At 43.7% G+C, this 22,289-nt stretch overlaps 1 long non-coding RNA gene across 2 annotated transcripts; it reads right to left on the bottom strand.

The window, feature by feature from the left end:
* Positions 1-1,292: 1,292 nt before the first annotated feature.
* Positions 1,293-17,050, bottom strand: LOC125413738 (uncharacterized). Of its 2 annotated transcripts, none has more exons than XR_015003968.2 (5): positions 16,934-17,050; positions 13,909-14,027; positions 13,431-13,581; positions 11,957-12,098; positions 1,293-2,116 (listed from the first exon to the last, which is right to left on the bottom strand). It is a non-coding gene; the product is annotated as an uncharacterized LOC125413738 (long non-coding RNA). The 2 variants fall into 2 exon arrangements; XR_015003967.2 differs by lacking the exon at positions 1,293-2,116 and adding an exon at positions 6,316-7,218.
* Positions 17,051-22,289: the final 5,239 nt, after the last annotated feature.

Here is a 22,289-nt window from a genome sequence, read left to right on the forward strand (position 1 = left end):
TTTAAATTCTAACTATTTGCATGAATGTATATCTCTTTACATGTGGGTTCCCTTGGAGGCCAGAAGAGGGTGTTACATACCCCAGGGCTGGAGTTACAGACAGTTGTGGGCTATCAGATGTGGGTGCTGGGAGTGGAACTCAGGTCCTTTAAAGAGTAGCAAATGCTCTAACCACAGAGTCATCTTTCCAGACCTCCCTAAAAGCCCTCCTCTTAAAACCTTAGTTTTATATTTAGGTCTATAATTCATGTTGAGTTAACTTCTGTGTACCGTGGACACCTGGCCACATTATTTTCTTTTGTGGCAAAGGTTAACCATTTTCCTGAATGCCTTTCTGCCCATGTCAAATGCCAGTACACTGCCCGTGGTCTGTCCTCGCTGCCCTGTTCCTCACTGTGTCTGTTCCCCCTCTAACACTGGTTATGCATGCAGGCTCACTATCCAGCAGCTCCAGAGATTTTCCTGTTTGAACCTCCTGTATGAGTGTAGGATCACTGGGGTTATATAATCACAGCCTACCTTATGCTGCGTTTCATGGGTTCTGAGGATTTGAACTCAGGTCCTCATGATTGCTGGCAAATGCATTCCCTCTGATTTCTAGGCTTTCATTGTAAAAGAGTTGAACATTGTTGAATGCTTTCTGCTTTTATGGTAACTATCATGTGAATTTCCCTATCTAGCTGGTAATATGATAAATAGTATGATTTACCAATATTGAACTAATCTTACGTTACTAGAAATAGCCTCCTTTGACTATATAGTATTTTTTACATTTATTTTTATTATTTTTAAATACGTGTATGTGTTTGGGGAGTATGCACACACGAATGTAAGTGCCCAGAGTTCAGAAGTATCAGATCCCCCAGAAACTAGAGTTACAGACAGTTGTGAGCTACCTGATACGGGTGCTGGGAACTGAACTCAGGTTCTCTGGAAGAGCGGTATGCGCTCTTAACCATTGAGTCATTTCCCAAACCCCCAACTATGTAGTATTTCTGGTACCAGCTTACATCTGTCTCTCAATCTATAACTGTATTTATGTAGACAGAGTTTACATAGTCTTTTCTGGTCCTGCAGCCATTTAGTACCAAAGAAACACACAGAGGCTTATAACAGTTATAAACTGTTTGGTCTATCAACTCAGGATTGTTATTAACTAGTTCTTATAACTTAAATTAACCCACAATTCTTGTCTATGTTAGCCACGTAGCTTGGTACCTTTTATCAGTGAGACATTCTCATCTTGCTTCCTCTGTGTCTGACTGGTGACTGCAGACAGCCTTTCCTCTTCCCAGAATTCTCCTAGTCTGGTCTCTCTGCCTATACTTCCTGCCTGGCTACTGGCCAATCAGCATTTTATTTAACGAATACAAGTGACAAATCTGTACAGCGTACAAGAGCATTAGCCCACAGCATATTTATATGCATTTTTATTTTTTTGAAACAGACCTTGCGGTGTAATAAGACTCCCTAGACCTTACTTCATTGCTCAGGCTGGCATGGGTTCTCTCCTCTCACACTCAACCACGCTCAGTTTGTTTTTAATGTTTTAAATGTTTACTAATTGGGTGTGAGAGGGAAGTCAGCGAACAACTTGAGGAAGTTGGTGGGGTCTGTGGTGTGAAGCCACACAAGCTCGCCCCCTTCCTTCCACAGCAGTCACCCTTCCAGGCAGAGCGAGGGGGAGTCACTCCCACCCTGGTTTGTATTCAAACGTCTGCAATTCACCAAATCAATAATGGAAGTGCTCTTGCCCGTGTATTGATCCTAATGACTTGCATTCTGGCCGAGAAAGTCCTGAGAGCTACATCTCTTGAGTTCCTGGTGTCTTTCTAAAAGACATCAGGAAAGTGCTTATCCCATGACTTCGGGTATCTGGTGGTTCTGAGAAGTTAATTGTCTTCGATTTGTGCAGCTTTTTCCTTCAACGAACCTTCTTTCAACTGGATCTCCCAGTTCTCGAGAAATTGCTGGGATGGATGAAAGCTGTTCACCGTCAGACCAGGGAACTTTCCATTCATGTTTCTTGATTGCACCCCAGTGATGGTGAGTGAGCTAGGGCCTTCTCCAGCCACTAAGTCATGGGCTCTGTGTTCTTCCTCTTTTCTTAAAAGCACTAAAATATTAACCGACAAGTGAGTGTTAATTAAGCAAGCCTCAGGATTTTGCTTGGTGAGTGAGGGCAAGGAAGGGTAAGGTTGTGTGAATGTCAGTATTTCACTCGTGGTGAATAAAGAAGACAAAACCAAACAAGACATCCAAGCTCAGTAAGTCAGTGAGGGAGGGAGGGCGGACAGGTGAAGGGAAAGCCAGATGTGGCATGGCTTGTAATCCCAGTATGATGGCTGTGAGCTGTGAGTTTGAGGCTAGCCCAGGCTAAATAGTGAGTGTCAAGTCAGGGCTCAAGGGTGAGACCCTGCCCTGCCCCACAGAGAGAGGGAGGAAGAGGGGGAGAGAGAGAGAGAGAGAGAAGCAAAAAAGATAAACTTGTGATCCTAGGTACTGAGGAGACTGAGATAGGTGGGTTGTGAGTTTAAATTCAAGGCCTGTCTGGGATATACACTAGCAAGAGCAAGAGAAACTTAGTACAATAAAAAAGCAAAAGGCCTTTGGGAATATAGCTCAGTGGTAGGGTGCTTGCCTGGCATATACAAGGCCCCAGGCTCCACAAACAAAAACCATGAACAAACAAACCTGATATCCCTAGAACCACATGATGCACACAAGCTCACATGCACTCATACCCCCACGTGAACTTGTGTCGTACCGAACATTCCGACCTCTTTCCTTGCCATTATTTCCTTAGTAGCCGAGTATAACAACTACTTTCATTATATTAGGTGTTAAATAATCCAGAGGTGATCTGAACTATACAGAAGGTTGTACAGTACTTACATACGCACACTATGCCATTTATATAAGGGACTGAACACATGTGGTCATGATGTCTGTCTGTGTGGGAGGACCCTAAAATGAAGCTACCCAGGGATGAGTGTACTGTCCCGCAGAAGCCCGACTTTGACATAAACTCTCACTCTTTAGCTGATGTCCCAAAGTTTCCACAGGAAGACTGAGTTCCTGCTTTGTTGTTGTTTTGCTTGTTTTGAGACAGGGTTTCTCTGTGTGGTCCCGGGGGTCCCAGACTCACACTGTAGAGTCTCTGGTTTTGTTCTTACCTCTCTCACCCCCCCAGGCAAACCCAGCAGTATTCATCACCAACCCACAGCCCGCTTTTCCTTTTTTCCTTCTCGGCCCTCTGTGTGCCTGGTGACCCTGGAGTGCTGACCTGGGTGACCTCTAACTAAGCTGACTAGCCAAGCTGGGGGCTGAGCCCATGTGAGGAACACTCAGTTGAGTATTAAAGGCGAGGAATCCAAGTCCCTTTCTGGTATCGCTAACAGGAAGTTATCCTTCTCTCCTCAACAAGACACACAACATCTCTGATACAGAAAACATTGTGCCACCTCTTCCAGCCAACAGCAGGGACATTTCCTGTCTGCCTGTCTGCCGCAGCGTGCTTGCTTATCACGTATAGCAACCAGCAAAGTCTATGAGGAGCAAGAAAATGGTTAAAATAAGCCACTGCCTTGGGGTTTTTCTGGTTGTCATGGACACCAAATTTTCTATTGTTAGTAACTCTGGTCTCTATGGTGAGCTAACACTTAGAGGGAGAACCTTAGGCAAGAAAGACAATTGGATGTCGAATGAAGGGGCGGGGAGGGCAAATTTGGGGAGGACAGACAGATGGGAAGTGGCTGAGAGTAAGACATTCCAGTCTCCCCCTCCTCCAGTAAACATTATATTTCAAATTAGTTTGAATCTTGTTTTAGATCCATTCCATCTGTTTCTGTTGAGGCTGTAAAATCATGGTATCTTTACGAATGACCAGGTGAGTGTTAGAGGTGGGGGAGACCTCTCAGGAAGAAGTATGTGGACGCCTGTGCTGGATGGCAAGGATTGTGTTAGCTGAAGCACATGCTCTGCAGCTGGGAAGGGATCCAGGCCATGCCCTGAGTCCTGTCTTGATGAGGGGCTGAGACTCAGATGGGGTCCTTTAATTCAACTGATGAAGGATAAGGCATGTGGGGAATTTGGTCTGCCCTCTGTCTGGCATCTATAGGACTGTCCTTTGCCAACATAAGGTGACAGCCTTAGTGTAATGATTTGTTCTGTCTCTTTAAGATACAAGCCATGCCCACTCCCTCCCTCAACCCCGAGGCAAGCTGATGTTCAGCTTTCATCCTGTGTCTCTTCCTTTTCTATCTCCCTCTCGAAGAGGCAGCTTCTGTCTCTCTCTCTCTCTCTCTCTCTCTCTCTCTCTTTCTCTCTCTCTCTCTGCCTCTCTGCTCTTCTCCCCTTCTCCCTTCCCCCTCCATAACCCGCTAAATAAATATCTAACCTCACGCTGCATGGTGTACCTATCGGGTTGTCTCTTGCCTGCTGCATGGCTCCCTGCCTGGGACCAGCTGCCTTCGGGGACCTGTGGCATGGCCCACTGCCCCCTGCAGCTACTTGGATCTGTAGCATTTTTATTACTCCATTACACTTAGGAAGGGAGTGGTGTCCGGCTGGAACTTGGAATAGCCAACAACCTGGGCTTAGCTGGCTGTGATGGTTGAGGGCACAGTTTCCATACAAAACCACATCTATTGCCAATTTTAAGTTTTAGGGGATCTTCAAAAAACCGTAAATTTGGGTAAGCCATTAAAAGTCTCAGAGGATTCATTGGAAGCTATTGGATTCATTCAAAGGAGGAGAAACATGGAGCAGGTATAGCGGAGTTCTAGATGTGGAGCTCCATTGCTCCCTCCTAGGGAGTCAGGCTGTGACACACTACCAGCCCTAATATCATGTTTATCGAGTATTGCTGACCAGAGAAGCTCACCAGAGTGTCAGGGCCTGGACCATCCTCACTGAGATTTTATGATGTCGGCTTGAGCTCGGTCTCCAGGTCAGCTGACAGTGCCACATGGCTGGTCTTTCTGGAATGGCCACCACAGAAGACTTAACCCAGTGTCGTCAGCCACATCTTAGACAAAACCACACTACCACCAGATTTGGCACAGAATGCTTCTCTGCAGCCAACACAAAGACCAGACCTCCTTTTGTGTAGGGCTAAACTTACTGCAGAGTCACACAGCAAGTTGGTAACAGAAAGTTAATTCACCCAGAGAAGAAGAAAGGTCCCTTGTCAGGAAGAACACGTGATTCTGGTTTCTTTGTCTCTCTTGCCTGGCGGGTCAGTCAAATTTATATCCACTGGCCCTCACAGCTAGGAACTGAGCTACAGATAGACGTAGCCCAGAATCTCACTGTAAGGAGATTACAATCCACACAGCAGAGCTAGCTGGACCTTTCTTTGTAAAAATGAATGAAACAAAAAGGAAGAAGAAGAAACCAGGCGTGGTGACTAATAACTAATACCAGCTCTTAGAAGGTTGATGCAGGGATTGTTGTGAGTTTGGGGCCAGTTTTGGTAACAAACAGACCAGCCTAGGCTATAGACTGAGACTCTGCCTTGAAAATTTTTTGTAACACCCACCCTGAGTCTGGCAGCTAAGAAAGTGCTTGATAGCTAAGAGATGGGAAGTTGAGATACATGGAAGGGAAGTTTCTTTTGTTGGGGAAAAATAGATAAAAAAGGGTCAAGTTTTCAAAGCACCAACAAAATGTTGTCAGTGTAACTAGGGCACGATCTGAAAGAGATGAAGGGCGGATGCTGTTGCTGGGACACACACTCTGACCAAGCAACTTGAGGAGGAGGGGTTTACTTTGCCATCTAGATGATAGTCCATTGTGAAGGAAGTAAGGGCAGGAACACAAGCAGGAACCTGAAGGCAGGAACTGAGCAGAGCGTGGGGGAATGCTGCTCACTGGTTTACTCAACCTGCTTTCTGAGATGACCCAGGGCCACCTGCCCAAGGGTGTTGCTGCCCGCAGTGGGCTGGACACTCCCACATCAATCACTTGTCAAGAAGATGCCCACAGACTAGTCTACAGGCCAGTATGATGGACCCAGTTCCTCAAACTGGGGTTATTACTTCCCAAATGACTCTAGTTTGTGTCTAATTAATAAGAACAAGCCATCAACCTGCAAAACTCAGGAAGCTGAGGCAAGAGAATATGGAGTTTGAGCTAAGGTCACATCACTAAACAAAACACTTCTTCAAAGGCAGTTAAAGAAAGAAAGAAAAAGAATGAGGCCTGCCTAAAATAAAATTAGTGATTTAGGGAGAAAATCTGAGAACATTTCCCAGAATGTTGAGAAGACTTGACTGCAGCGTGCAGATATACCAGGAATCAGATAGAAACAGCTTTTCTTTGTATTACATTTATTTACTTATTATTTAATGTGTGGAGGTCAGGGGTCAACTTTCAGGAGTAGGTTTTCTCCTTCCATCATGTGACTCTCAGGGACTGAACTTAGACTGTCAGGCTCAGCTGCTGGTGCTGAACCATGAACTATGTACCAGCTGAACCATGCCAAAAACCCTGTCTTGCTCCACCTTCAAGGTGCTTTCCAAGGGCCTGATGGAATCCATATTGCCCTGGGACCTTGTCTGTATGACCAAGAGCATATAGCAGAAGTAATAAGATGAGCAATAATCTATTTTGGTTGCTCTTTCTTTCTTTTGGAAGAACTCAAGCATCCATATTGCAAGTGACCTGTGGAGAAGCCCATATAGGGAGGAACTGAGGCCCTCTGACCAACAGCCGTGTGAGAGTCCTGAGTCAGTAAGAATCCAATAATGGCACCCTAGTCAATATCATGAGCTACCCTGACTCAGATCTATCCTGCTAAGCCACTCCTAGGTTCCTAGTGAGATAGTGTTTAGTTCTGTTTAGCTTGCTAAATCTGGAGCTAATTTGTTATGGAACAATAGATAACCAACACAGCGAGGGAGGAAGGGAGAGGCAGGAAAAGGATTAGGAAAAAATTGAAGACTTCCAAGAGACTTCCGAGAGAATTTCTCCCATGGGAGAATTCAACAGGCAAAGAGGAAGACTGAAGATGCATTGTGGGGAAATGGACGTGCATGACAGCGGGAGGGTCCTAAGAATGAGGGTAGAGGTAAGGTCCCGAGGCTGGGATGGGGCACTTGTTCAAGGTCTCAAGTTCTCCTTTGTTTGGTAGTGCCTCTGAGTTGAGATCCCATGGAAGAATCTGTCTTGGCAAGCTTAATCAAAGAAACAAATGACACAAATACCAATGGGATCCTGCAGGGAGGAGAGATGGAATTAGAAGCAGTATGAGAATTAATATGGCTAACAAAAAAACATTGTAGGAATATGATACAAAACTGTAAGCTTAAACACTGGAAAGCTCGGTTGTTTGTTACCCAACATTTGGGAGGCAAAGGTCATCCTTCTGTGGTATGTTCCAGGCCAGTCTGGGCTAATATGAGACTCTGACTCAAACAAGTAAAATTGAGACTCAAAATAAGGGTTTCTTTCTAAGATCTTTTTTTCCTCTCTGGTGGTCAAGCTTAGAAATGCTTTATAGACAGAAAACTAAGAATAATAGTGGAAACGGGCACTGGGTAGGATGTCGTGAATTATTCCATTCAAACTCTAAAGTTGTGTTGTACAGTTCAATAGTCAACAATAGAATGATCAAGTGTGTCTATTTAAACCTAAATTGATTAAGTAAGACTCAAAACTCAGAGCTTTAACTGATTTCAAATACCCAGAAGTTGCACGGGACAAGTAGTTGCCACATTGGACAGCCCAGAATAGAATGTCTCTACCAATCCAGAAACGTGCAAGGACCAGTGATGTGGGAATAGGAGAGATCATTCCTGTCCTAGATCACATGTTTCCCAGTACATAACAAAAGATGAGAATGCACCAGTTTGCTCTATTAAACTATGATTGCTTTGGTGCCAGAATGCAGGGTTATGGTAGGTTTCTGTGTCAACTTGCCTCAATTCACACGAATTGGGGACCTAATCAGAAGACGTGTCTTGAATGCTTTGATTGGTGGTGGGAAGGCCCACCCTGATTTGGGGGACCACACTATTGAGGCCTCAAGGGCCAAGGAACTTCTGGGTTCTCAGTTTCTTAGGTGTGAATTAGCTGTTGTTACTAGTTTAAAGCTGACTAATAGTCCATCATCTCCCACGGGCTCTGTTCCTCTAGAGAATGATGAGTAATACACACCATGGTATCACGATAAGTCTAAGTCAGATTCACTTAGGAATATATGCAGACATTCTGAAGCAACTTCCAGCACTGCAAATTCAGATGCTCATTTGGGAATGACCCAACGCCCAATCCAAGGACACTTTAACTATAGGATGCCAAATAGTAAAATGTATCACATCAGCAGAGATGAGTAGAGAAACATGGCTGTCTTCATGTATATATAAGTATTTGATAAAATTAGAGGCCAAAGTAAATTATTTGGTTTGCTAAATGATAGACTTATCAGCATGAGGCTCCCAATAGCTAAGTCATATTTTATGATGACTATTGCATGTCTCCCAACTGAAATGAGGGATAGACAAGCCTAACGCCTAAAGTCATTCCTATAATTTAATGTCACTCTGGAATTTCCAGCATCAGAAATCAAGAAATACAAAGGAAAGGAACAGAGTGTATTAAGATTGTAGACATAAGGGTGGTGCAATGGTGGCACCTGCTTGGAACCCAAACACTCAGGAGTCAGAAGCAGGTCAAGAACCTCAAGTTGGCGCTAGCCTTGGCAACACTGCACTAATGCATCTCATTTCTCTGCTTTCTGTTAGTGGCTCTTTAGTTTGTTGTATTGAGGGCACGCTGCTGAGAATAATTAGACTGGAGTACCAGAGTCCAGGTTTTGATGTCAACAGCCCTGGTAATAGGGAACAGCAATATCAAAAGAATCCATTTTCTTCTGGATTTGCCTAGCTCCCAGTTCACGGCTGCCTTCAAGTTGTATGAGCTGAGAAGGATGAAGAGAAAGGCCCCTGGAGACCTACGTGGGACAAACTGCCTGCTCTTTATGTCAACGCACATGATTTCTGCAGTAGGACAGCAAAGCATCCCACAGTGTGCTGACTGCTTGACACCCAGCTTTGACGGTGACCATTGATAACCTTTATCTTCACCCTGGGAATGAAGTTCCTAGAAAGGAGCCACACCGTCAATTGAAACCTTCTCAAGACTAATTGACTTATTAGCTCTGCAGTGATTGTGGAGAGCTTGGAATGTTCCTAGTCCAGAGTCAAAGAGATCTCAGGCTGTCTTTAACTCCATTCAAAGCCATCTTTTGCCCTCCCAAGATCCTTTGTGGCATTATGTAGCTGGCTTGGAACGCACAATCAGGGCACTAGTTTTTCTTTGGAATGTATATCAGCTTGGCAAACCACTAGCTTCCACCACCCCCAAAGCTGAGTGCCATTAGAGAGCACCCGAGGCCTGTAACATGGGGTCTTCACTTTTCTGCAGCCCACCTTTCTGATGTGTCCACCAATATATTAGAAGAGTCTTGATTTATGACTTTCCTTGTTCTGGAGCCATAACCATCTTTTAAAAACTGCTTCTGTATCGGAACGTGGAATTTGGAGTGTTATAAATCTGTGTTCCCAGGCCATGATTACTCATATTTGGCTCCATAATAAATCATTTGTCTTCTTTGATGTGAGAATGTTATTGAACTTGGGGGACAAAGAAATCCCATGAACTTCTCACCCCCAAACCCATCTTACAAGTCCATCTTCCCAGTGTGGCCACATTGACTACCTCTCCCTTTTCTGCTTTCTACCTTTGATTTGGCTTTTTAAAATTGGCTTACTAAGGACACGCAGCCGTACCTGGCTTAGAGCACATGGTGTGACCCCAAGTGCAAAGGAAAGTTGTGTTTCATCAGAGAAGTCACCTGGGTGGAAGAGAGATATCTGAAGGGACCCACTGAGCACAAGCCACCCGCTATTAGTTCCTCAGGAGAATTTTGGTGAATTATTTCTGAAACTCTCTTGAACCTCTCTGGATTTGGTCAATGGTCCATTTATTCCGAACTGAGGCCGTAGGATCTTATTTGTTGAAAGAATGTAATGTTAGAATCCAGGTTCACAGATGCTTTGTGGTGGTTTGAATGCCATGTCCCCCCTCACAGTCTAGGGCACTCAAATGTCTGGTCCCCAGTTGGTGGTTCTGTTTAGGAAGCTCAGGAGGTATGGCATTGTTGAAGGAATTATGTCATTGGAGGTGTGGGCTCTGAGAGCTGAAAGACTGGGCCACTTGGGATTTGCTCTCTCTGTTCAGTGTGTGTGTGTGTGTGTGTGTGTGTGTGTGAGTGTGTGTGAGTGTGTGTGTGTGTGTGTGTGTGTGTGTGTGTATGTGTACGTGTTTCAGGATGTGAGTGCTCAGCTTTCTGCTCCTGCTACCATGCCTGCCACTCCTTCCCATGTCTCCGCTCTGCCATCATGGACTCTTGTCTCTCTGGAACCATAAAAGCTCAAACTCTTCTCTAAGCTGCCTTGATCGTGGGTTTCCAACACAGCAATAGACATGTAACTAATATACCTCCTTTGGCAGACACTGCCAGGCACCCTAATGAGACACTGTCTGTGAACCCCGAGGAACCTTGGGAGTACCACATCTTGCTCCTCACCCTCTTCCTTTGCCTGGGGAGCAGTGAGCCTAGCTGTGAGGTCTTGCTATGAACCCTCCATCCTCAAAAGGTCTAAAAAGAGATCTGTAATGTGGGCTCTGATTCTCCTTAGAGATCCCACCGTGATGCCTGTCTCTGGTGCTGGGACTTGAATTCTTGGAGTCTGGGACATGCTGTTGCCTCCTTGCGTGTGTATTCAGGTTGTTAATAACTCCTTTAATAAACTTCTTATTCTCAAGTAATCCATTTGGATATCCTCTCTAACCCCCCTCCCCCCATCCAAACATAACTTTTGATTGGATCATTTGTTTTCTTGCTTCCCCAGGGTTTGCTTCCAAGTATCTATTTTGATTGCTTTTGATACATTTTCATTTCTGTTGATTTGTTTCTGGTTTTGTTTGCTTTTAGACCCTTGTAGATGTCTTGGTTTCCGTTTTGGCCTTGAGAGGAGATGCATCTTGAAGCATGGTTGATGAATTTTCCTGTCTGCTTAAGGCTTCCCTTACCTCCTGGTTTTCCCTGCCTGCTGGAAGGCAGCTCTGTCCCACTGATTTGCACGTTTTGTTTTTCCTGGTTCCTTTACATGTGTTTTTTGTTTGTATGTTTTGTTTTCTTATTCTTTCTTAATGTTAAGTACCACTGGCACCAAAACCCAAACTGCTGTAGACTTAGCCATCCTGTTTCTGGGTCAGACGGCAAGACATGACTTTTCTGGGGACATTGTCAGCAATGATCCCTTTAATGTCCCATACTAGTCTCTTGCCTCCAAGAGAGTCCTGAGACACAGTAGACAATGCCTTCCTTCCTCAGAGAGGACACGGCAGACACGGGGACAACTGCTTCTGTACTTTTTCTTCCTCTGAAGTCTTAAAAGCTCTTTGCTTCCTTCTTTCCTGTCTCCTTGTCCTTTGGGACCCTGAGATTTGAATGACAGAACCTTGTTGCCTTCCTCCCTCATGATGGGATTTCTTGGGTCTAAACAGATGAGTTTAACCCTATATTCTTGCTCTGTGCAAGGTTAAGAACCAGCTGTTAAATATTTCTTTGTCTTTACCCTTTGCACTGGACAGAGCACTCCCGGCCCCAAAGTCTCTGGGGATGTCCAGGGGAAAGGAGCCCTGAGTCAGCTGGTAATGACCAAATTCCGGGTAAACAGCTGTGGGGGATGGGCCAGCCTTGCCAGATCTAGGGCTGAAACTACCCAGACTAACATTGAACCAGCACAGGATGCCTGAGCTAAGACTCCCTACCTGTTTTACTTCTTTCTTCTCCTTGTAGACACACAGCAAGCATGTGAAATATAACTTAGTAGCAATAAGTTTAAAAGAATAAAAGTTTTGACTTAAAATACCACTAAAATACCATTTTCATTGGGAAAGACATCTTTCTGCCAACTCTCTTCTTCTTCTTCTTTTTGGAGTTTTTTTTTTCTTCTCAAGACAGGGTTTCTCTGTGTAGTCCTGGTTGTCCTGGAACTTGCTCTGTAGTCTAGGCTGGCCTGGAACTGAGAGAACCACCCGTCTCAGAGATGAAAGTTGTGCATCACTATACCTGTGGTTAACTATTTCTTAACAATAGAAAAATATACTTCCTTAAGTCTACATGACAAACCACTCTTGGATTCTTTGTGTTGTCGTCTTCACATCTTAAAGAGATAGTGACATAAATGCAACTCCATCGTGTCTATGAAAATTGTTTGCTTATGTTGTTTGTATAAAAAATGCAGCCACTTTGATTTTGTCCAATCATTTTTGTTGGGTGCTAAAATTATTTTTATACTTAATTAAAATACACATGTGCATATTTATTGATGTGAATATTTTGGTGATGTATTAAAAGCCTGATAAATGCATACTGCCTTATAAACCTAAGTACCCAGAACTTCTTAAATCCTAGTAAAGTATTAGCCAGGCAGTGGTAGTGCATGCCCTTAATTCCAGCACTCAGGAGACAGAGGCAGAAGGATTTCTGTGAGTCAGAGGCCAGCCTGTTCTACAGAGCGAGTTCCAAAACAGTCAGAGCTACACAGAGAAACCCTATCTTGAAAAATAAAACAAAATAGTAAAATGTTATATTGGTTCTATTAAGTGTTTCTTAAAACCTTAAAATCTTAATTATATATACCATACAACAACATTCATTAGAGTTGTAAGATAAAGATTTCATTTAAGCTTCAATTTAATGCTATATTCATAGATTTTGATAAGGATTTCCTCCCAGAACAGGCTCTAAATTTAAAAAAATTAATTCAAATTGTATTTCATTTGTATAATTGTCATAGGTAATGTAAAAATCATATGTTTTCTTTTTCAAAATATGTTAATATAAAAATGTAAAGTTTTTATTAAGGCTGGGCTACATGTAAAATAATGGATACATGTGTTTGCTAAAGAACTTCATGCTATTTCTTTTCACAGTGAGGATTATAGGAAATAGAATCTTAACAACAACATTAAAAATGCTGGTTAAAAAACCTACTTTTTTGTATGATTATGTGTGTACACACTGTCTATAAGTGCTTATGTGCTTATGTGTAAAATCTCATTTACTTATTACAAAACTGACTTGTAAGTGCTCATGTAAGCTACAGCTTCCTTTTGGCTCAAAGTAAACCTAAAATTTTAAGGGAAAAAGTCTTAGTTCCAGCTGCCCCATCTTGCTAAGCATGGCTTCCTGTCCCATTGCCAGTTAAAGCGACTGAACAATGGCAAAGGAGCGTGGCTGATGGTCCTAGACCTTTCTTTGCAGGAAGTAACGTGTTTTTGAAATTTTAATTTAAGGGGTATTTTGGAAAGACAGTGTATACATAATTGCACAGGTCTGATCTAGGCGTTACCTTCTTGATCCTTGTCTTGATTCTGGGTCTACAGCATGGCTCCCAAGGCTTGAGGGGAGAATTAATTTGAAGAGATGATTGCTTCTGCTGCTCCAGGTGCAGTTTTCCCTATTGGATAATTGCCCTCCTCTGAGAGGCTCAGCTCTTCATCCTGAGGATTAGGAGGACCATCAGTCTCTGTGCTTTTAGAGATGTTTTGTATATAAAAGTGTATGTGTATATAATTATAAGCAATTTAAGGATTTTTTTTTAAACAACTACTGCCTCTACTGTCAGTTCTCTCTCGTCTTGTGGGTCCTGGAGCTTGAACTCAGAATGTCATTAGACTTGGTGGCAATGTCTTTACACACTGAGCCATCTCATCAATGCTGTATTAAACAGGGTTCTCCAGCTTCACTGAACTTATGGAATGAATCCTATATCTATATCTATCTATATCTATATCTAGATATAAAGGTGATTTATTAGAATGACTTACAGGCTGTAGTCCAGCTAATCCAACAACGACTAGCCGTGGATGCAAAGTTCAAGCATCTAGTAGCTGTTTAATCCCACAAGTCTGGGCGTCCCAGCTGGTCTTCTGCATATGCTGGAAACCTGAAAAAGTAGATTCCTGTGCCAGTGAAGGAATGAATGCGTTGTCAAGGCAAGAGCAAGCAGACAGGGGCGGGGTGGGGCAGAAGGAGAGACCGAGCTTCTTTTTTCTATGTCCTTATATAGACTTCCAGTAGAAGGTATGGCCCATATTAAAGCTTTGCCTTCCCAACTTAAGATCTGGATTAAAGGCAGGCATTTTCCTGCCTCAAGATCTGAATTAAAGGCCTATATCTTCTAGCCTTAAGATCCAGATCAAAGATGTGTTTTCCTACCTCAAAAGTCTGGACTGAAAGTGGATTTACCCACTTCAAATCAAACAGAAAATCTCTCACAGGTGTGCCCTCCATTTCTGGATTTTAATCCATCCCAGATATAGTCAAATTGACAACCAAGAATTGTCATTACAAGTCCCAAGTACTGACATTTATTAAGTTAATATTTAATGGGTTCTATAGTACAGTTAGCTGCGGTTAAAGAATTAAGTAAGCCATATTGTGTTATCTACTAAGAATGAAAAGGACAATACTACAGTGACTCCTAGAATCCATTTTCATTCATAATCATTAGAGTAAGAAGTAAGATTTGACTAGGCTTATAGCCCCATAAATTCTCATCTCTAGTAGGTCTAACCCTGTTTTAATCACTGTTATTAAAATTTGGTATATAAAAGGACAATCTTACTAAAAGAAAGTTTAAAAAATACTATATTGTTATCTAATATATTTTCTATAATCTGGATTTTCATTTATCTCTTTAGGGAAAGGAGGAATCCCCGAGTGAATGAGATCCCGAGAGAACAGCTACTTTGGCATGAGCATTGCCTGTTGAGGACTCCAAGACAGATTGGCTCATGGCAAAGCCCTTACACATACGGGCCAGGCTCAAGAAGTGTCTGTGCATATGAATGACTGATCAGTGTGTGCAAAGACCAGCAACTATGGTTTCCTCTTCCAATTTGTTTACAGCCTGAGACTGCTCATCTACAGAGACATCCTACCACAACTAGCCACCCCTTCCCCTGTGCTGTCCACAATAAACATGCCAATGGTCGGGCTATGGCAGTTGGAGAGCCCCATCTGACCTTAGCTTCTTTGCCTGTGTCCGTCCTTTCTTCATTCCCTTGCCATCCCTGGCTAGGGTTATGGGACCCAAGCCTCGGGCATTGTGGCTCTTTTCCAAACTAAAATCTGGTATAATACCAATATAATACAACTGACCAAGTCAGCATCCATAGATAAGAGATAAGCCAATTTAGATATTGAAGGTCAATTGTTCCTAGAATTAAAGTCAGCTATTCCACAGAGGTTATGGCAATGTAATCAAACCACCACCACCAACAACAAACCCCACTGAAATGAAAAGATAATAGATTTATTTAAATATACCACATGTGAAAGATCATCCATAGAGTACAAATCACTGCAGAAATAGGGGGAAATGTACAATCAATCCAAGTTTCTTTAAAAATGTGTAAATTTTATTTGCTTAAAATGCCTTTTTCCTTTGTATGTTGCCTTTACTCTATGGAGCCAGTGTTCTTGATTATTTTGATTTTTATATATTAGTTTTAATATATTTGTTCCATGTTCTGTCACAGACAGAGAAGTAAAGCGTCAGATCGTGATCACATGTCTAGTAGAGTTTAGTGCTATGACCCAGGAGTGTTTGCCTCCAGGACTTGACTCACTGTCCCTCTCTCCTAAAGACTGCCGGCTGACCACCGTTTGGCCTTATCTTCTGCACATCCTAGAATGAGCCTTCCTAGGACAATAGACTGTATACTAATGTGTGGCTCCCACATGCACAGAATGCCACTTTTTGCCAACAAGAGAAACGTGGCACAGGTCTCAGAGAGAAGCTGATTGTTCTGCAAGACTGGCTAAGTTTGAGTGCTGTAGAAATATTGGAATGTTTCAGGCCCATACTCAATTTTAATTGATCTTGGGCCAGCTTAGCCTCTGAATTCTTCACCCCCTCTAAATTGGACCCAACAACACGTGGCTATCAGATGAAAACCTTTTGGAGTATATTAGCAAGACCACAGTTTCTACAAACCTAAAGGCTGCGAGTGTCTTCCGAGGCCACAGCTGAGACATTCCTCGATGCTATAATGACTCACTTAATGTTTCCACTGATGTATTTGAAAATGCCTTGATGTATGACTTTCTTTGCTCTGGTACTATAAAAGTCATAATTCTGCGTCTACACTGGAACATGGAATTGGGGCTTACCTAAATCTGTGTTCCATTTGACTCCAAGTAAACCCTCGTGTGGGATATTTTAAGATATGTTACATCTGCTTCCGCTGTGGAACATGTGTTTGAATGCAGCAAAGATGTGCTGCATTCTCTTACATTGTATTTGTTTAACTCTGTGAAGCTGTTTGTTACTTTGCCTGTCTAAAACCCCTGATGGGTCTAAATGGGCAGAGAAAAGATAGGTGGGGCTGGCAGACAGAGAGAATAAATGGAAGGAGAAATCTGGGAGGAGAGGATCAAGGAAGGAGAAAAGGAGGAGCGGAGAGCTCCAAGGACCAGCTACACAGCCAGCCACAGAGTAAGAAGTAAAGAAAGGTAAATAGAATAGAGAAAGATAAAAGGCAAAAGACAGATGGGATAATTTTAGTTAGGAAAAGTTGTCTAGAAACAAGCCCAGCTAAGGCCAGGCGTTTACAAGTAAGAAAAAAAAATCCTCTGTGTATTTATTTAGGAGCTGGGTGGCGGGCCCCAAAAGGGTTAAAGAGCCAAAGACAGTCAACTACACCCTCTCTCTGCCCTTTGAGATGAGAGCTATGCTGGTACATCACCAACACAAACCTGGAACTACTGGAAGACGGGTCAGAAGTCTTCCTTCCCTGTCTGTGTTCTGGAAAACAAAGGGCAATCACCTCAAGGCCCCTTTCTTACCTGTGTGATGCAGTGAAGATCCATGGACATCCCCTCGCTTTCCTAAACTAGGCCAGAAAGTTCCTGCAGATTCTCATCCTTTGCTTCTCACCAGTGTTCTCCGCGAGAACACAACCCTAGTTTGCCAAAGCGTCTTCTGAACTCTGACCTGCACCCAGCCTGAGCCAGCATGTGAGAGTCCTTGCTGCCCCTTCCAAGGACAGGCTGTGGCCTTTTTAACTGTGCCACCTTGTTCATTCTCCTTTTTAGCTTTGCTTACTTCTCCCTATTAAAAAACAAAAATAAAAAAGCAAAGTCCTTCCCTAAACTCTTGAGACGCTTTCCCCCTAAGTTGCCCAGAGGCCTTGAACTCAGGCCCTCCTCTCTCTGTAGCTGCTGCAATCACAGGGCTGTACCACACTCTGTTGACTTTCAGCACTTATGGCAAGAGAACATGGAATACAGCTACTACACCTTTGCAACAATCCTTTGACTCCAGTGTCTTCTAACTGATCCAGATTTATTCTGTCTGTCTGTCTACTTATCTACCAGCCCACCCACCCATTCATTTGCTTGCTCATCCATCCATCCATCCATCCATCCATCCATCCATCCATCCATCCATCTCTATCTATCTATCTATCTATCTATCTATCTATCTATCTATCTATCTATCTATCTCTATCTATCTACCTACCTATCTCTATCTACTTACTTATCTATCTACCCACCTATCCACCCACCAATCCATATGCCTGCCCATCTATCTATCTATCTATCTATCTATCTATCTATCTATCTATCTATCTATCTTTGATGCCACCCAGATAACAAAGCACAGGGAGGAAAAGCGGAAGCCCCCATCCCACTCTACTCCCAGGCCACCATTTAGCTGAAAGTAAGTCACCTCAGTGGAAGGACCCAAGCAGCAAAGACCCAGGAAGGAGGAGACACTGGATTTGTAGAATGAATGGCATATTAGACTAAGAACAGGCTGCCATCGGAGAAAACTCTACTACCACCAGGAAGGAAGACTACAAGGAACAGAGGGTGAAGAAGGCCTGTTCCAAAGCCACTTAAGGCAAGAACAATGTTTTTATTGCTTTTAAGCTAGATGGGTGGGGGAAATGGTGAACTAGGACACTGGCTTCCTTTTTTCAACACCCATGTAGGATTTTCTGTGTAAGATTTTGTGAGAGAGCATCCTCTGATGTGTGTGCTTTGCTTTCAAGCTCGAGTTGTTCAGGGGACTGGAGAGGCTCTGGTGTCGTCTGGCACCCCATGGAGAGCTGGATTCTGGCTGTCTGAAAAGTCCAATGGTTCGCTTGAAGCTATGCTATTAAAAGGTATAAAACTTTCTACCTATCAAGTGAAAACAGGTTGGTAGTTATACTTATTAAGGATAATTGCATCATTTTTACTTAAGGGCATGAATTGGTCAAATAGGTAATTTAACTTGGCAGGCATCAAAATTGCATTTAAATATCAGGAAGAGAGGCAACACACAGAGGTGTTGATCGAATGTGCTCAGAGACATTCTGAGCACCTCTGTGAGGCTCAGAAATCTCTCCTGTCAATTCTTACATCCTTCCCTGCTGTGCTTCAGGCTCATCCCAAAAACACGGGTCTTTGAGAGAGTAAGGACTTTGTTTCCACTCAAGTTTTGTTACAGACACTTCTTTGGTCTCTGGATGAGACAGGGTCATGTCATCTGTTGTTCCTTCTGGGGAGGTTTCCTAGCAGTTTGGGTTGAAGAGTACTGACTATTCTTTCAGACAACCCGGGTTCAGTTCCCAGCACCAACATGGCTGCTAACAACTGTCTTTAACTCCAAGATCTGACACCCTCACACAGACATATGTGAAGGCAAAACACCAATGTACATAAGATAAGAATAAATAATTTTTTTATAAAAAAGAATTACAGTTCTTGTGGCTGGAAGCTGTCAAAATTGAGGGAGAAAGCCAAAACTTGGACACTTCACTAGCGTCAACATTTTGCTGTGTCCATTTTGCTTCCCTGGACTCGGAAGAGGAGAACAGGGTAAGGTAGGAGCAGAGAAGGGAGGACAGTGCTAGCGTGGTAAGAGCCTTGAGGCAGAAATGCCCACCCACGAGAGCCTTGTGAGCCAGGGGTTAAAACTGCGAGCATTGTGCATCTGGAAATTGGCTCTGATGGGAATATTTGTAGTGCAGAGATGTGCACGTGCGAAAATTCTTCCTGGAAAGCAGGTGTTTAGAAACAGTGTTGAGCATTTGTCGGCTTCATACTTCCTGCCAGAAGTAGAGTGATGGCCATATGAACCATGGTGAATTGCGAGGATGAGAATCATCTTTGGAGCTCGTTTCCTGGGTTTGCATTTTTGTGTAGGTTTAGCTATAATTTTCAGAAGTCTGGGTTGGAAAATGTGGCAGATGGGTTGGTTTTACAGGTAGCCTGACTCCAGGCAGAGACGAGGAAGAGCCCCCGTGCTCCCACCTGCCATATGACCGAGGAGTCTGGAGGACAGGAGCAGCCTTTCCAGGCGTTCCCTGGACTCAGAGACGAGGGAGAAGAGAGCCGTTGGCGCTTCACTTTCCACTGTGTCTGTCTTGATGGAACGGGCCCCACCAAATTCAGGCTATTCTGTCTCCAAGCAGGCAAGTTCCATCAAACTTATTGACTCCACTGTGGGAATAAGCAGGAGGCATTAACCTCTAATGCTAAACTCAATCTAATTTCAGTTCAGGGACTTGAGTTGTGTCCTATTTTACTCAATTATGGGATTAAACTTTAGTTTCTGATCTATGCTGGTGTCCTAGTTTAATTTCCAACTCAACACAGCCTAGAGTTCCTTCAGAAGGGAGTCTCAGTTGAGGGATTTCACAGATTAGATTGTCCTGTGGCAACGTCTATGAGGTGTTGTGTTGACGATAAATTTATAGGGGAAGGCCCCACCCACTGTGGGCGTCACCATTCCCTGGACAGGTGGTCCTAGGTTCTATAAGAAAGCTAAGAATGAACCTGTGAGGCAGTGGACAGTGTTCCACGGTTTTTGCTTTGAGTTTCTGCTTGAGTTCCTGCCCTGACTTCTCTCATCGCGGAAAGTAACCTGGAAGCTGAAGTAAGCCCTTTCTATCTTCAGGTTCCTTTTGATGGGCGTGTTTTGTCATGGCAACAGAATGAAGCTAGACCAGCTAGTGGGGCATGGGTCATGAATCATGTCACCAGGCATCCTTAGTGTAAGCAGGCAGTCTGAAGTCACTTCACCTACAACTGCAGCAACAAAGATGACAATGACCATTCACGATATGCTCGCTGTGGGGCAGGTACTGTGTGTTTATTTCCTAGGCCTCAAAGTAGCTCCTAGTGTGAATGCCGAACAGCTGAACAGCAAAGGCGTATGGGGAGCTTACACAACTCATCAGAAGACATGGCTGGTAAGTGGGATGTAAATCCTCAGCTAGACTTTTCTAACTCTGACAGTTACCACAGAGATGTTCCTGATTCCTTTAGAAATCCATTATGGGCAGCATCAGTCATAAGAAAACCTTACGTCCATGGTTCGATTTGAGCTGTTTATAGCGTGAATTGTAAGCAAGTTAATTAGGTGGAGGAAGATGTGTACCTACAGATAGTCCATGATAAAATCTTTGTCACTTCCTCTGTTCTCTTGACAGAAACTGAAGTTGGGCTCCATCACCCTCATAGGAAAGCATTGAACGGAACCTGGGGACCTTTGAGCTGCTTGCCCGAAGTCGTTCAGATGTTTGGGGCAGCAGAACGAGCGTTCTTTCCTGTCTCTGTGTCTCTTCTGTGTCGATTGCCAACTTTCTCTGCAGACTTTCTTGACGAAAGCTAGGTGTCTGTGTTTCCTTTCAACCCACTTTGGCATATGTTGGCACCAGAAGACGTACCATCTTCCCCCAGGGAACAGCTGCTCCTATATCCATGGAGAAGAGTGGGAACTGGCCTGCGTAGCTGCTGTCTGTATCTGCCCCGTGTGCATAGTCTTCTCGGACACCCCTGCTATCAACTCCACCTTGCAAATGGAAGGAAATGCCATGTGGTTTTTTTTTTTTTTTTAAAGACAGTGTTACCCTCATATTTGACAAGTAGTCACAATTCATCTTCTTATTTTGCCCAACAATATGGATTACTTCCAAAAACATGCAGAAGAAAGAGCGCTAGTAACTGAATGTCATATCTGTTACAAGTGAAGTCAGTGAGGATCATAGAAGCCAGTGGGCCATGGGTCCTGGTGCTTGGAAGCCTGTCCGAGTTAGAGTTACTATGGTTATTCCGAAACACCATCACCAAAAGCAAGTTGGGAAAGAAGGGGTTTATTTGGCTTATGCCTTAACATCACTGTTCATCACTGCAAGAAGTCAGGACAGAAACTCAAACAGGGCAGGGACCTGGAGGCAGGAGCTGATGCGAAGAAGAATGCAGAGGAATGTGGTTGACTGGCTTGCTCAGTCTGCTTTCTATAGAAGCCAGGACCACCAGCCCAGAGGTGGCTCCACCCATAGTGGGCTGAACCCTCTCCATCAATCACTAAAGAAGCAAATGCTCTACAGGCTTGCCTACCGCAGGATCTTGTGGAGGCATTTTCTCAGTTGAGGTTCCCTCCTCTCAGATGACATGAAACTTGCCAAGCACAGATGGTGTGTCAGACCACGGGGCTGTGAGAGGGCCCAAGAAAAGATAGGAGACAAGGTCTGAGAACTAATAGGGACAGGCTTGTCTGCAAAATGTACCTAACTTTCCAACGTTGTTTACATAAAAGCCGGGACTGCGTTCTGCCTTGGGGTCCCTAACGGGTTCTCAGTGGCAGCTTTGTTGCAGTCATTGTATCTCTCCCTTTGAAGAACCGCACACTTGGCAGAACGACTCCCATGGAGCAGCACTCTCAGCTGCTTCCGGGGATCTTCAGCTAAGAACAGCTTGGCGGTAGTAGCGGGGGTGGTTGTAGGGATCAGCTCGTGAAAGAAGCAGACACAGAGGCTGCATAACATCTGGCGAAGTCTTTGGTGAAAGGCTGTCACGGGGCTGTGGAGATGGCTCTTCAGCTGAGGGCACTTGTCGCTTTTGCAGAAGACCTGGGTTCAATTCCCAGCTCCCAACCATCTAGAGCTCCAGTTCCAGGGAGCCCAATGCCACCTTCTGACCTTTGTGTGCACATAGTGTACATACACGCTCACAGAGAAATACTCATACACAGCAGATAAAATACATATAAAAGATTAAAAATAAATAAAAGGATGACGCAGGTATCTTAAAAATCCCATGTTTTGTATGTTTTGAAATCAGATTTTATGATTCCTCCAGCTCTGATCATTTTACACAGGATCACATTGACTTTTGAGTTCTTTGTCATTTAAAATTTTATATATAT

Source organism: Myodes glareolus, chromosome 10, assembly GCF_982192425.1.
Source record: "Myodes glareolus chromosome 10, mMyoGla1.1, whole genome shotgun sequence".
Lineage (NCBI taxonomy): Eukaryota > Metazoa > Chordata > Mammalia > Rodentia > Cricetidae > Myodes > Myodes glareolus.